The 8,232-nt window shown below is 47.9% G+C and overlaps 1 long non-coding RNA gene across 1 annotated transcript; it reads right to left on the bottom strand.

Annotated features, from left to right (window-relative positions):
- Positions 1–5,386: 5,386 nt before the first annotated feature.
- LOC115507380 lies at positions 5,387–7,759 on the bottom strand. The gene is made up of 3 exons (XR_003966633.1): positions 7,600–7,759; positions 6,931–6,976; positions 5,387–5,412 (listed from the first exon to the last, which is right to left on the bottom strand). It is a non-coding gene; the product is annotated as an uncharacterized LOC115507380 (long non-coding RNA).
- Positions 7,760–8,232: the final 473 nt, after the last annotated feature.

Raw genomic sequence — 8,232 nt, forward strand, 5'->3', positions numbered from 1 at the left:
TAATGGACCTCAATTCTCTGGCCTTGAATTTGAATTTGGTTGCTCTTCTTAGTCACCTCATGATGGTGAGCTCTCTTTCCTCATCTTTCACACCCCCATCTCAACCAGGATGGTGGTCAGCTTTCTTGTTTCTGGAATAAACGGACTGAACACTCTTTTAAGCTAAAGGTTAAGTGGCGTTTTGAAACTATAGAATGTATTCATCTAATGGAAGGACAGGTTTGGCCGTGGAGACCCCTGAAGTCTAAGTCTCTAAAAATAGAGCTACCCTATGACCCAGCAATAGCACTACCAGGATTTACCCAAGGGATACAGGAGTGCTGATGCATAGGGGCACATGTGCCCCAATATTTATAGCAGCACTTTCAACAATAGCCAAATTATGGAAAGAGTCTAAATGTCCAGCAACTGATGAATGGATAAAGAAGATGTGGTTTATATATACGATGGAATACTACTTGGCAATGAGAAAGAATGAAATCTGGCCATTTGCAGCAACGTGGATGGAACTGGAAGGTATTATGCTAAGTGAAATAAGTCAGTCAGAGAAGGACAGATATCATATGTTTTCACTCACATGTGGATCCTGAGAAACTTCACAGAAGACCATGGGGGAGGGGAAGGGGGAAAAATAGTTACAAACAGAGAGGGAGGGAGGCAAACCATAAGAGACCGTTAAATACAGAGAACAAACTGAGGGTGGATGGGGGGGGAGAGGGGAACATGGGTGATGGGCATTGAGGAGGGCACTTGTTAGGATGAGCACTGGGTGTTGTATGGAAGCGATGAGCCATGGGAGTCTACCCCCAAAACAAGAGCACGCTGTACACGCTGTATGTTAGCTAATTTGACAATAAATTATATTTAAAAAAAACCCTGAAAAACATAAATAGCAGAAGAACCAATTTAACACCTTGAAATATTTTTGCCTGAATCTCTGTTGGAATTGAGGTTTTGATGTGGTGGGTGGGCCTACAGAATTCATTGGAATTTCTTTTGCTTAAAATGAAGAAATAAGACCCTTCTGGATGTTTCTTGGGCTGTTGTGGTTATGCGCCTGGGCCAGGGTTGAGTTAAAAGGAGGGTAGGCAAGTGAGAAAAAGAGAAAAGAAAAGACAGCTCTGTTGCTTGACCTTGTGATGGGGGCTATGGAAGGAGATGTAAGGAACTCATCTGCATATGAGCCTGAGTTCTGTTTTTTCCTTTCCCTTCTATGCCCAGCTGGCCAGAACCATCTCCTCGTGCCCCACTGGCTACCTCCCAGAGGAAGTGCTGAGCTGCCAGCCTCCCTCACTCTCCCGCTCCCTAAACCTCATCAATAGCTCTGGGCCCAGCTGTTGACGTGGATTTCTTCCTCCCCTAGGTCTCCACAGTCTCTTTTTCCACTTCCTGTTTAAAAACATCATTTGTGGGGCGCCTGGGTGGCGTAGTCGGTTAAGCGTCCGACTTCAGCCAGGTCACGATCTCGCGGTCTGTGAGTTCGAGCCCTGCGTCAGGCTCTGGGCTGATGGCTCAGAGCCTGGAGCCTGTTTCCGATTCTGTGTCTCCCTCTCTCTCTGCCCCTCCCCTGCTCATGCTCTGTCTCTCTCTGTCCCAAAAATAAATAAACGTTGAAAAAAAAATTAAAAAAAAAAAACAACATCATTTGTTTCATCCTTTGTCTCTCTTCTTCAAGGGAGAAGTGGACAGAGGCTTTTCCTTGGTCTTTATCTTGCCTCCATTTTTCCCCCCTAAACCAAGATTCTTGGGCCTGGAATATGAGAATGTTGAGCTCCGAATCTGCAATTCTCATAGCAGCTCTAATTTTGTCTGGTACTGTGCTTAGGATGGGTTGAGGCATCTCAATTATGCACCCAGGCCTGAATGCCACCCCTTAAATCTCTTGTGTCCCTTGATTTTATATTTTTTTTCTTAAAGTAGGCTCCATGCCCAACGTGGGGCTTGAACTCACGACCCTGAGATCAAGAGTCACAGGCTCTACTGACTGAGCCAGCCTGGCGCCCCGTGTCCTTTGATTTTAAAAGCAAGAGTGCGTGCAGGCTGCACCTTTTGTATTTTTAGAATCCAAAATATTGGCCTGTAAATGTTGGGAATTAAGACATTCACCGTGAGACCTACCCTTTGTGTGGAAGGGATGGAGGGGGACTACAGCTCAATGCATTTGAAAATTGTATTTCTAGGGGCACCTGGATGGCTCAGTTGGTTACGCGTCCGACCTCAGCCCAGGTCATGATCTCACGGTTCACTAGTTCCAGCCCCGCATCGGGCTCTGTGCTGACAGCGTAGAGGCTGCTTGGGATTCTCTCTTTCCCTCTCTGCCCTTCCCCTCCCTCCCTCAAAAATAAACAAATAAACATTTTTTAAAGTTAATTCACCACACATTCAGAGCTGGCATTTGCTCACAGGTTGCGCCACAGGTTGGCAAACTTGGTTTTGAAAGGAGACTGGGAGAAATGAGGGCGGTTATGATGGAAGCACACCCGGCCTTTTGTGGAAAGGGTACAAATCGCATCACTCTCTCAAGGCCCGAAATTGTAAGCACCAGGAGGCTGAATGTCTGTAGGGGAGGTTGGTAACTCTTCCTATTTTCCTAGAAGTAAAATGACTCGGCGAGGAGTTGGGAACTTTGAGTCTCCAGCCCTTTGGAGAAAAGAGTTCTAGGCAGGATGCAGGTGGCGAGCGATGAGACACTGAGCCTGAGCTGGCGTGTGCTGCCCGGAGCTGGATGATCTAGGTCTCGGGGGAGGGCACAGCCACCCAGGGGCTGAGGAACTCTGCGCGCTTTCTTGAGCTGCCTGCTCCACTGCTCTGGGCCTATGTCCCAAATCTGTGAAATGAAGGGAGTGGACTGGATGACCTTGAAAGCCCCTTGCGGTGCAGAGACTACTGAGGTTTCTTCCCCTAAGCCGGGTACAGAAGAGAAAGGTACTTGGCTTGGAAGAGCCACGTGGCACAATGGGACTGGTTCTCCGTGGATGCCCGTCTTTTACCGCAGGGCCAATGAGCGTTTGTCTCACTTGCCGAATTAAAAAAACCTCATGTGAGAGTTCCACAAAGGAAAATGAGAATATGGTTCCTAAGATGATCTGGCCGAGGCAAGGACGGGCTCTCGCTGGGACACCTTACCGCCTGGGCTCAATGGGGGTGAGCAGAAGTCTCACTGAACCCCGATGAAGGTAATGGCACGCAGCATTCCTAGGATGAGGGCTATGTTACCATAGCAACTGACTCCCGAGGTGTCCGCTCCAGGCGTTGAGAAGCCCAGGCCACATGTGGGCTACAGCAGGTCAAATGAGGCCAAGTTTAGCTTACCTAGCAGGAAATGCAGTGGAGGATTCTATTTTAGCTCTCTTATTTCACCTCCGGGACGCCAGCGTTTCCCAGAGGTATCGTATCAGCACCAAACGACTGCATGGCAGGTCAGCACATCCACGCGTGTGCTCCGAGGACGCCCAATGATAAGCACGACACCCCATCACCTCAATTCTGGCAAACGTATTTCTGTTCTTTTTATTATTTACTTATTTATTTAAAGCAGGCCCCATGCGGGGCTTAAACTCACGACCCTAGATCAAGACCTGATCTGAGATCGAGTCAGACGCTTAGCCAACTGAGCCACCCAGGCACCCCAAAACATTTTTTCCTGTCCTTTTTAAAACAACTCAGAACGGGGTGCCTGGGTGGCTCAGTTGGCTAAGCATCTGACTCTTGATTTCAGCCCAGGTCATGATCTCACAGTTCGTTGAGTTCAAGCCCTACATTGGGCTCTGTGCTGACAGATCTCTCCCTCTCTCTCTGCCCCCTGCCCTGCTCGTGCTCTAATTAAATACATAAACTTAAAAAGACTAAAACGACTCAGAACAAACTCCATTTCCCCTACTTTGTATGTAATCGCAGTGACTCTTTGTTTAAAAACTTACTTTTCACACTTACCTAGGAAAATTTACATTGTTTGATGTGAAAAAGCTTTAGAAACTTCAGAAAGATCCAGAATGTTTAATTACTGTAAAATGCTGAAACTACCTTATACTCCCCTCCCCGAGACTGTGTTTATAACTTTTCAGCCCAAACTAACATCTACAGAGAACAGAAAAGGGACTTGTTATTCTCGCAGGCAGTCTGAGCATGAAAAAAGAAATGTTAGTGTGTCAGACTAGATATGAATGTTAACTGCAGGATTTGGGCTGAGTGCCGTCTCGCTTTCAGTCTCAGCATGGCAAAGCCACGTGTTCGACTAAAAATTTTGTTTTGGGGCACCTGGGTGGCTCAGTCGGTTAAGCACCCGACTCTCAGTTTGGGCTCAGGTCGTGATCTCATGGATGTGAGATCGAGCCCCGTGTCTGGCTCTGCACCGGGCTCGGAGCCTGCTTGGGATTCTCTCTCCCTCCCTCTCTCTCCCTGTCTCCCTCTCTCTCTGCCCTTCCCTTGCTTACGCGCACATGCTCTCTCTCTCAAAATAATAAAAATAAAAATATTGTTTTCAAAATCATCTGGTGAGGGTGGCAGTGGGCATGCACAGGTGCATTCCTGAATGTTCCTCTCTCTCAACAGGGGCCCCAGCAGGTTGGACTTTTAAACAGGTTTCCCTCAAAGATACCTAACGGGTTATTCATCCTCTGAAACCTCTTGAGAGTTAAAAGGATGATCTGATGAGGAAGGCCTGGTTTGGAGGGCCCAGGGGGACTGTGGCTTCTTACTGGGATGTAAGAGCTGCTGACACCCTGAATTACTGCCATGATATTTTCGTCTATAGAATTAAGGAAAATTTAGACAAACTGGGTCCAAATTCACTAAAACTCCATACCACCAGATCTACACCCCATCTGCATGACTGCACTCACATACATACCATGGAACAAAAATAACAAACTCATCCCGGATTTTGTTTTTCACAAATAATCTCTTAATACAACATGACCTGCTACCGTCTCAAATGGTTATCTTTTGACGCACGAATTAGACATCACTGCCCGAACAAATGAAAGAGTATTTCAAATTAACACAGGTAAGAATCTGGCATAAATTGAAACCCTCCCCCTACCCAGCACCAAATTCCATAAAACCCATGCTTCAAAATAGTACCACCAAAAAAAAAAAAAAAAATCCTTAGATGTTAGAAAGTCCTCGAGAATATTCACTCATAGAGCTCAATCTGTGCCGTATCTTCAAGGTATATGTTTGTATGCAATTCTTCTCTAAGCTTTTCACCCTTCTTAGCTCAGTGAAACTGTATTAAAAATTGTTCTTGGGGCGCCTGGGTGGTTCAATCGGTTAAGCGTCCGACGTCAGTTCAGTTCAGATCTCATGGTTTGTGAGTTTGAGCCCCGCGTCGGGTTCTCTGCTGTCAGTGAAGAGCCTGCTTCGGATCCTCTGTCTCCCTCTCTCTGGACCTCCCTCGCCTGTGTTCTGTTGCTGTCAAAAATAAATAAATATTTAAAAAAATTGTTCTTAGGGTTGGGGTGCCTGGGTGGCTCAGTCAGTCTGACATCGGGTCAGGTCATGATCTCATGGCTCGTGAGTTCGAGTCCCACATGGGGCTCTGTGCTGACAGCTCAGAGCCTGAAGCCTCCTTCCGATTCTGTGTCTCCCTCTCTCTCTGCCCTCCCTCTCTCATATTCTGTCTCTCTCCCTCTCTCAAAAATAAATAACGTTAAAAAAGAAAGAAAAAAAATTGTTCTTAGGGCACCCTGGTGGCTTTTGAGATCTCTCTCTCTCTCCCCCTCTGCTCCTCTCCCCGACGTGCACTCTTCCTCTCTCAAATTAAAAAAAAAATGGTTATTTCCCAGGTTTTGGCACCAAAAAAAATTGTTTGCTTCAAATTTTTCAAAATGTTTATTTATTTTTGAGAGAGACAGAGACAGAGCATGAGCAGGGGAGGGGCAGACAGTGAGGGAGACACAGAATCCAAAGCAGGCTCCAAGCTCTGAGTGGTCAGCATAGGGCCCAACAAGGGGCTCGGACCCATGAGATCATGACCTGAGCCGAAGTCGGACGCTTGACTGAGCCATCCAGGTGCCTCTGTTTGCTTCAATTTCTAAACAAATCTCCAGTTTCCTCCAACCCTCCACTATAATGTTTTCAGGCTGACACATGAGAGTTTCAGAACATTAAAGGTAGGGCCGCCACTTTCTACAATGCTTTACTACAGACTAAAACAGCAGGAGAACCAGGCACTTGAACTTTAAAGCCGTCTCCCTGCATTCGTCTTGGTGTAACTAAACAGACCTTAGTTACTCATATCGTGTGTTCTCTGTACGTGAATAATTCCCTTACCCCAAGGCCTGAATGTACTTTTGTGTGTGTGTGTATTTAGCTAAGAACTTATGCCTGGTTTTAAATATTTAAAGTAACAATACAGTCGAACCCTCTCATGACCTAGGTCCTTTGTGTGTTAATGTGCATAGTTCCCAGATTTAACTGAGCCCAACATGACTCCACACAGAAATGCTCCCTAAAAGACGTGTTAGAAGGAGTTGAGCTTGGGGCACCTGGTTGGCTCAGTTGGTTAAGTGTCCAATTTCAGCTCAGGTCATGATGTCGGGCTCTGTGCTGATGGTGTGGAGCCTGCTTGGGATTCTCTCTTCCCACCCCATCCCCCACCTCTCAAAATAAATAAACTTCTACAAAAAAGGAGTTGAACTTTATCTACCCTTGATTTTGTACAGGGAATTCGAAGAAGTGGTTTGGTTCTCTTTTACTGTTTTCCTTTAAGAAATCAAGATCCTTCTGGTAATGGGCAATTTTCACAAACCGGGGTGTACTTATCCCAACTTCCATTCACCAAAGACCTAAAGTTCAAAACTTATTTCCCAAACATGGAAAAGGTAACCGAAGCAACAACTTGAGAATGTCTAGAACAAAAGTGTCCAAGACCCAAAGCAGATTTTAAAACGGCTGCCCAGCCACATTGCTTTTTTCAAGTTTACTGACCTGTGCCTCGGTTTGAGTCACATCCATACATATGGTAATCTCCTTTCTGAGGGAAGAAAATCGCCAATATTTAGTATCTGGAGTTGTGGATGAAATGAGATATACGATGTACAGTTCATGCTTGTTTTTAGATTTCTATTTTCCCCAATTCCCCAGCACACATTTCTGTAATACCCAAGTCTGGGCTTGCTTCAGGGACAACTTTCCTTTGTGAGCAAAATTTCAGGGTACGTTGAAAAACTCAGAGTTCAAGATCAATATAACTTGAATCAAACGGATGCACAAAAAATTCCGGGACGACCAAATTATCAGCATTTAAAATAAAGACCAGATCCAACCCTGCACTTGCATGAGGGTGCCTGACTCCTCATCCTGATCTCAATCCTGAGCCAAGAGAATGAGATTTAGGAAAACAGGAGCGCGGCCCAAGTTTCTTGACGATTCATTTACAAACTGCAGGAAAATATTTACCTCGATGCCCAGCCCTGTAGGCATCACTCCCACCTTGGACGGAGCGCAAGGGCTGGCAGATTTCGGTGGCTTCCAGCCCATAGGTAGCTTTGGCTCTGGAAGGGAGGGAGAGAGACCCGGGAGAGAGCCAAAGGCGTCCCACGCCGCCGAGCCCCTAGCGTCCTAGAGAACTGGGCGCCTCCAGAGCGAGCCACTCACCGCGCGAACACGTCGGGGTACTGGGTGCGTTGGAAAACTCTCTCCAGCTCCTTCAGTTCCAACCGCATGAACAGGTGGTGGAGGCGTGGCTGCCTGTCCTGGGGCTGCGGATCCTCGGTGGCCGCGTGAGCCTCCTGCTGCTGCTGCGGGGGCTCCTCTCCGCCGCCGCCGCCCTTCTGGATCTCGTCTACGGGGCCGGGAGCTCCCGCGCCGCCGTGGCTTTCTTCCCCTTCTGCTGCTGCTCCCCGCTCAGGTTCGGACAGTAGATCCTTCCCGATGTCTCCTCCAGTTACTGAGATCACGGTAGGCTTCGCGTCTGGAAAAGAAAAGAGAGATCACTGCGTTGGAGCCCAGGGTGCGTGGGGCAGCGACCCGAGAGCAGCGACGCTGGCCGCGCGTCCCGTCCCCTCGCCTCTCCCAGGGAAAGGGCGTTTCCCACGGTTCGCCAAACGGATGTCCCGGTTCAGGCCCCGACCCTGCCGTTCTCGGAACTCATCGTCTCCCAGGCTTTGGGAAGCGGTGTCTTCTAGGGGGCTCCCGGGCGGAGGTTCCATGTCCCGAGCGCTGTGGACGCAGCCGTGCGCCTTTACAGACTCCGCGCTGCGGTCCGCGGCAACCCCCCGGGTCGGGTCG

This window comes from Lynx canadensis, chromosome X (genome assembly GCF_007474595.2).
Source record: "Lynx canadensis isolate LIC74 chromosome X, mLynCan4.pri.v2, whole genome shotgun sequence".
NCBI classification, from domain to species: domain Eukaryota; kingdom Metazoa; phylum Chordata; class Mammalia; order Carnivora; family Felidae; genus Lynx; species Lynx canadensis.